At 37.2% G+C, this 7,520-nt stretch overlaps 1 protein-coding gene across 2 annotated transcripts in view; it reads left to right on the top strand.

The window, feature by feature from the left end:
* Positions 1-3,348: 3,348 nt before the first annotated feature.
* The window catches only part of ZDHHC22 (zDHHC palmitoyltransferase 22), a 37,864-nt gene continuing 33,692 nt past the window's right edge, over positions 3,349-7,520 (top strand). For both annotated transcript variants that reach the window (XM_017880612.1, XM_017880611.1), the window contains exon 1: positions 3,349-3,433. The gene's annotated coding sequence lies outside the window, so the exon portion shown is untranslated. The remainder of the gene's footprint in view (positions 3,434-7,520) is intronic.

Genomic DNA, 7,520 nt, shown 5'->3' with positions numbered 1-7,520 from the left:
GCCTAGGCAATAAGGCAAAATCCCATCTCTGCAAAAATACAAAAATCAAGCTGGCATGGTGGTGTGCACCTGTAGTCTCAGCTACTTGGGAGGTTGAAGCAGGAGGATCACTTGAGCCTGGGAGGTGGAGGTGTCAGTGAGCCAAGATTGTGCCACTGTACTTTAGCCTGGGTGACAGAGCAAGACCCTGTTGCAAATAAAGTAAAATAAAATAAAATAAAAAATATATTTAGCACTAAAGAAGGCAGTAATGAAGGAAATAAGGAACAAAAATAGTATGAAACACAGAAAACAAATAGCAAAGCAGCAGAAGTAAGTACTTCCTTAATTAATTACTTTAAATGTAAATGAATTAAACTTTCCAATCAAAAGGCAGATATTAGCAGATGAGTTTTTAAAAATGATGTAACTATGTGCTATCTACAGGTGACTCACTTTACATTCAAAGATACAAATAGGCTGAAAATGAAAGGATGGTAAAAAAAGTATACCATGAAAACAGTAACCAAAGGGAGTGGGGGGAGGCTATAGTAATATTGGAAGCAATAGACTTTAAGACAAAAATTGTTACAAGAGACAAAGAATGACATTATATAATGGTAACAGGGATACTCCATCAAGAAAACATAACAATTATAAAGATATATGCACCCAATGACAGAGCCCCAAAATATGTGAAGCAAAACCTGAAATAATTAGAGAAACAGATAATTAATAACAGTTGCAGATTTTAATATTCCACTTTAAATAATAGATAGAACAACTACACAGAAGATCATCAAGGAGGCCAAGTGTGGTGGCTCACACCTGTAATCTCAGCATTTTGGGAGGCTGAGGCAGGCGGATCACCTGAGGTCAGGAGTTCAAGAACAGCCTAGCCAACATGGTGAAACCCTGTCTCTACTAAAAATACAAAAATTAACTGGGTGTGGTGGCAGGTGCCTGTAATCCAGCTACTTGGGAGGCTGAGGCAGGAGAATCATTTGAACCCAGGAAGTAAGGGTTACAGTGAGATGAGATTGTGCCATTGCACCTCAGCCTGGGCAACAAGAGTGAAAACTCCATCTCAAAAAGAAAAAGAAAAAAAAAGATCATAAGGATATAGAAGACTTGAAGAGTACTATAATCAAATTAGACCTAACAGATATTTATGGAGCACTCCACTCAGCAATGACAAAATACACATTCTTCTCAAGTGCACATAGAACATTCTTCACTATAAGTCAGAACACAAAATAAGTCTCAATAAATTTTAAAAGATTAAAATCATGACAAAGTATGTTTTCTGACCACAATGGAATAAACCTAGAAATCAATAACAGAAAGAAACCTGAGAAACTCATAAATATGTGGAAATTAAATAACACACCCTTAAATAACCAATGGGTCAAAGAATAAATTGCAAGGTAAATTAGAAAATATTTTGAGACCTATGAAAACTATAATACAACATGCGAAAACTTATGGGATTTAGTAAAAGCAGTGCTTAGAGGGAAATTTATAGTTGGAAATGTCAACATAAAAAAAACAAAGATTGCAAGTGAATAACATATCCTTCTACCTTAAGAAACTGGAAAAAGAAGAACAAACGGAATCCAAAACAAGAGGAAAGAAGGAAATAATAAAGATTAGGGTGGAGATAAATGAAATAGAGAACAGAAAACAATAGAGAGAATGAGCAAAACCAAAAGTTAGTCTTTTGAAAACATCAACAAAATTTTAAAAAATCAACAAAATGGATGAATCTTTATCTGGACTGAATAAGGAAAAAAAAGAGAAGACCCAAATTACTAAAATTAGAAATGAAAGTACAAACATTAATAATGACCTTATAAAAATAATAATTTTAAAAGATTATAAGAGAATACTATGAACAACTGTATCCTGACAAATTACACAACCTAGATGAGATGGATAAATTCCTAGACACATAAGCTACCAAAACTTATTTAAGAAGAAATAGAAAACATGAATAGATCAATAACAAGAAAAGAGATTGAATCAGTAACTAAAATTTAAAAGAAAACTTCAAACAAAGAAAACACAGAATCAGATGGCTTCACTAGCAAATTCTACCAAGTGTTTAAACAGTTAACACTATTTTTTCCTCAAATGCCTCCCCTAAAAAGAAAAGGATGGAACCCTTCTGAACTCATTCTGTGGGGCCAGTATTATCCTAGTACCAAAGCCAAAGATATCACAAGACGAGAAAATAAGAAACCAACATCCTTTATGAATATAGATGCAAAAATCCTTAACAAAATACTAGCAAACAAAATCCAGCAGCATATTTAAAGGATTATATACCATGACCAAGTGGGATTTTTCTCCAGAATGCAAGGATGGTTCAACAGACGAAAATCAATCAAGGTACTACACTATATTAAAAGATTAAAAGATAAAACACATAATCATCTCAATTGATGCAGAAAAAGCATTTAACAAAATCCAGTACTCTTTCATGATTTTAAAAAAAAAACCATAACACTCAACAAACTAGAAGAGAACTTTTCCAACCTTATAAATGGCATTATATTAGTCTGTGTGGGCTGCCATAAGAAAATACTACACACTGGTTGACTTAAACAACAGACATTTATTTTATTCCAGTTCTATAGGCTAGAAGTTCAAAATCAAAGTCAGGGTTTATTTCTGGTGAGGCCTTTCTTTCTGGCTTGTAGATGGCTGCCTTCCCACTGTGTCCTCACATAGCCTTTTCTTTGTGCTCATGTGAAGACAGAGATATCTCTAGTGTCTCCTCCTCTTCTTTCTTTTACTTTTTTTTTTTTTAAGACAAGGCCTTGCTCTGTTGCCCAGGCCAGAATGCAGTGGTGCAATCATGGCTCATTGTAGCCTCAACCGCTTGGGTTCAAATGACCCTCCCTCTTAATCCTTCTGAGTAGCTGGGACTACAGGTGCATGCCACCACACATGGCTAATTATTTTTAAAATTTCACTCTGTCATCCAGGCTAGCATGCAGTGGTGTGATCTTGGCTCTCTGCAACCCCTGCCTTCTGGGTTCAGGGGATTCTCATGCCTCAACCTCCCGAGTAACTGGAATTATAGGTGCATGCCACTATGCCCAGCTAATTTTTTGTATTTTTAGTAGACACATGGTTTCACATGTTGGCCAGGCTGGTCTTGAACTCCTGACCTCAGGTGATTGGCCCACCTTGGCGTCTCAAAGTACTGGGATTGCAGGAGTGAGCCGCTGAGCCAGGCCAAGGCCCTCTCTTTATGATCTCATTTAACCTTTATTACCTCCTAATAGGTCCTGTCTCCAAATACAATCACATTGTGGGTTAGAGCTTCAATATGAGAATTTGGGAGGGATACAGTTCAGTCGAAAACAGGCATCTGTGAAAAACCCACAGCTCCCATTCTACTTAATTATAAAAGATTGAAAGCCTTCCCTCTACAATTAGGAACAAGGTAAGGATGTCAGCTCTTGTCACTTCTGTTCAACAATGCATTGGCAATTCTATCTAGGGTAATTAGTCAATAAATAAATAAAAGACTATCAGATTGGAAAGGAAAAAGTAAACCTGTCTCCATTTGCAGATCACATACTCTTATATATAGAAACCCTTAAAGAATCTACAAGAAAACACTATTAGAGCTAATAAATAAGTTTAGTGAAGTTTTAGTGTACACGAATCAGTTGTAATTTCATATACTAGCAATGAACAATCTAAAAATAAAACTAAGAATTTCATTAACAGTAGCATTGAAAAACATAAAATAATTGGGAACAAATTTTACCAAGTAAGTATAAGATTTGTACACTGAGGCTGGGTGTGGTGGCTCATGCCTGTAATCCTGGCACTTTGGGAGGCTGAGGCGGGAGGATCACCTGAGGTCAGCTACTCAGGAGGCTGAGGCAGGAGAATTGCTTGAACCCAGGAGGCAGAAGTTGCAGTCAGCCGAGACTGCACCACTGCACTCCAGCCTGGGTGACAAGAGCGAGACTCCATCTTAAAAAAAAGGGAAAAAAAAGATTTGTACACTGAAAACTACAGTTGAAAAAAAAATTTTAACAAAAATAAATAAAAGACATCCCATATTCATGAATTGGAAGACTTTCTCTGTTTTTGTTTGTTTGTTTGTTTTTTGAGACAAGGTCTCTCTCTGTTGCCTAAGTGTGTTGGAGTGCAATGGCTTGGTCATGTCTCATTTCAGCCTCAACCTCCTGAGCACAAGTGATCCTCCTACCTCAGCCTCCCAAGTAGCTGGGACCACCACACCTGGCTAATTTTTGAATTTTTTGTAGAGATGGGGTTTCACTATGTTTCCTAGTCTGAATCTTAGTATTTTTAAGATGACAATACTCCTCAAAATGATCTACAGATTCAGTGCAACCTCTATCAGAATCCCAGCTGACTTCTTTGTAGATATATACAAGCTAATTCCAAAATTTTTATGGAATTATAAGACACCTGAAAGCCAATCACAGTCTTGAAAAAAAAAAAAACAGCGTTAAAGGACTGACATTTCTCAATTTCAAAATGTACCACAAAGCTTCAGTAATCGGAACAATGTGGTATTGGTATAATCTCAATTCTGTTTCTATATGAAACAGAATTGAGAACCCAGAAATAAACCCGTACATCTGTGGTCAGTTAGTTTTCAACAAAGGTGACAAGATCATTTGATGGTGGAAAGAATGGTCTTCTCAACAAATAGTCCTGAAATAATTCAATATTTATATGCAAAAGAGAATTAATTTGGATCCCCTACTTCATACCATATCAAAAAATTAAGTCAGAGCATATCGGAGTCCTAAATGTAAGAGACCTAAAACACTGAGACTTTTAGAAGGAAACATAGGTGTAAATCTTTGTGACTTTGAATTAGACAAGATTTCTTAAATATGACACCAGAAGTACAGGAAATGAAAGAAAAATTGATATATTGAATTTCATCAAAATTTAAAACTTTTTGCATCAAAGGACACTCTCAAGAAAGACAACCCACAGAATGGAATAAAATATTTGCAAATCACATATTAGATACGGGACTAGTATCCAGAAAAGAATATATATATATATTTTTTTTCTTTTACTTTTTTTTTTTTTTTGAGACAGAGTCTCGCTCTGTCGCCCAGGCTGGAGTGCAGTGGCGCCATCTCGGCTCACTGCAGGCTCCGCCTCCCAAGTTCACGCCATTCTCTTGCCTCAGCCTCCCAAGTAGCTGGGACTACAGGCGCCCGCCACCTCACCCGGCTAATTTTTTGTATTTTTAGTAGAGATGGGGTTTCATTGTGTTAGCCAGGATGGTCTCAATCTCTTGACCTCGTGATCCGCCCGCCTAGGCCTCCCAAAGTGCTGGGATTACAGGCGAGAGCCACCGTGCCCGGCCGTATCCAGAATATATTTTTTTAAAACTCTTACAATTCAGCAATTAAAAAAGACAACCCAGTTTTTAAAAACAAGCAAAGGACTTGAATAGATGTTTTCCCAAAGAAGATGTGTAAGTGGCTAATAAGCACCTGAAGAGATGCTCAGCATCATTAGTCATTAGGGAAACAGAAATCAAAACCACAATGAGATGCCACTTCACACCCTCTAGGATGGACACAAAATGGAAAATAACAGGCATTGGTGAGGATGTAAAGAAATTGAAACCTTCATACATTGCTGATAGGAATGTAAAATGGTGCAGCCACTGTAGAAAATAGTTTCGTGGTTCTCCAAAGAGTTAAATATAGCAGTACATATGTCCCAGCAATTTCACTCCTAGATATATATGCGAGAAAATTGAAAACATGTTCAAACAAAATGTGTACATGAATGTTCACAGCAACGGTATTCATAACAGCCAAAAAGCGGAAACAACTCAAATATCTATCAACGAATCAATGAATAAACAAAATGTGATGTATCTATACAATGAACTATTATTCAGCCATAAAAAGGAATGAAGTACTGATATGTTCTACGACATGGATGAATCTTGAAAACATTCTAAGTGAAAGAGGCCAGATACAACAGGCCCCATATTGTATGATTCTGTCTATACAAAATGTCCAGAATAGGTAAATCCGTAGAGGTAGAAAGTAGGTTGTTCACTGGCAGGAGCGGAGTGTTGGGGGGTGGTCATGGTGGCGGTGAGACTGATGGAGGAACTGAACTGACTGCTTCACAGGTATACGGTTTTCTTTTTGGGATAATGAAAGCGTTCTGTAATTATTGGTGATGGTTGCACAACTCTGTGCACACAAAAAAAACACACAAAAAAACACTGAATTTTTTTTGTTTTTTAATGGTTTAAGGCCAGGTGCGGTGGCTCACGCCTATAATCCCAGCAATTTGGGAGGCCGAGGCGGGCAGATCACCTGAGGCCAGGAGTTTGAGACCAGCCTGGTCAACATGGCGAAACCCCATCTCTACTAAAATACAAAAAAATTAGCCGGGTGTGGTGGCATGTGCCTGTAATCCCAACTACTCAGGAGGCTGAGGCAGGAGAATCATTTGAACTCGGGAGGCAGAGGTTGCAGTGAGCCAAGATCATGCCATTGCACTCCAGTCTGGGTAACAAGAGCAAGATGCCGTCTCAAAAAAAAAAAAAAAAAAAAAAAAAAAAAAAAAAAAAAGTGGTTTAAATGGTGACTCTTATGTTAATTTTGTCTGAACAACAACAACAACAACAAAACACACCTGGAGTGGATTTCTGTATATATGGGCAATAGGAATCCAATTTCAGTTTTTACCTGCAGAACTCCATTTTGTCCTTTCCTGACTGCTCTGCAGCACCACCTCTGTCACAAGTCAAGTGTCTGAATAAGTGGGGTCTGTTTCTGGGCTCTCTGTTCTTCTGGCCTATTTGTCTATGCCTGAAACCACCATTACTGTAAGCTTACTGTAAACTTAAAATCTGAGAGAGCAAGTTCTCCTACCTTATTCAACTTCTAGAGTATCTTGTCCTCTTTTAACTCTTTGTATTTAGAATCAGCTTGTCCAGTTCTAAAAACAAACCTGATGATACCTTGGCTCAGATTGGATTAAATCTATAAATAATTTGGGGTGAATTGATATCCTTAAATTATTAAATCTTCCAGTTCAAGAATACGGTGTATTGGTATACCAAGAATATGGTAAAATTTTATAATTTTTTCTATGAAGGTCTTGCATAGCCCTTAAAAAAATTATTTCTAAATTCGAATATGTTTATATTATATAAATTATACACTGAATTTTTTTTCATTTTCAAGTTATTTGTTGCTGCTCTATAGGGTGTAATTGATTGATTTATTTATTTATTTTATTTATTTATTTGAGACAGGGTCTCACTCCCATCGCCCAGTCTGGAGTACAGTGGTGCGATCTTGGCTCACTGTAGCCTCGACTTCCCAGGCTCAAGTGATCCTCCCACCTCAGCCTCCCAAGCAGCTGGGACAACAGGTGCATGCCACCTTGCCCAGCTAATTTTTTTGTATTTTTTGTAGAAACTGGGTCTTACCATGTTGCCCAGGCTGGTTGGTTTTTTTTTTTTTTTTTTTTTTTTTTTTTTTTTTTTTTTT

Source organism: Rhinopithecus bieti, unplaced genomic scaffold (genome assembly GCF_001698545.2).
Source record: "Rhinopithecus bieti isolate Rb0 unplaced genomic scaffold, ASM169854v2 scaffold_11380, whole genome shotgun sequence".
Taxonomy (NCBI): Eukaryota; Metazoa; Chordata; class Mammalia; order Primates; family Cercopithecidae; genus Rhinopithecus; species Rhinopithecus bieti.
This window is presented reverse-complemented; position numbering and strand designations above follow the sequence as displayed.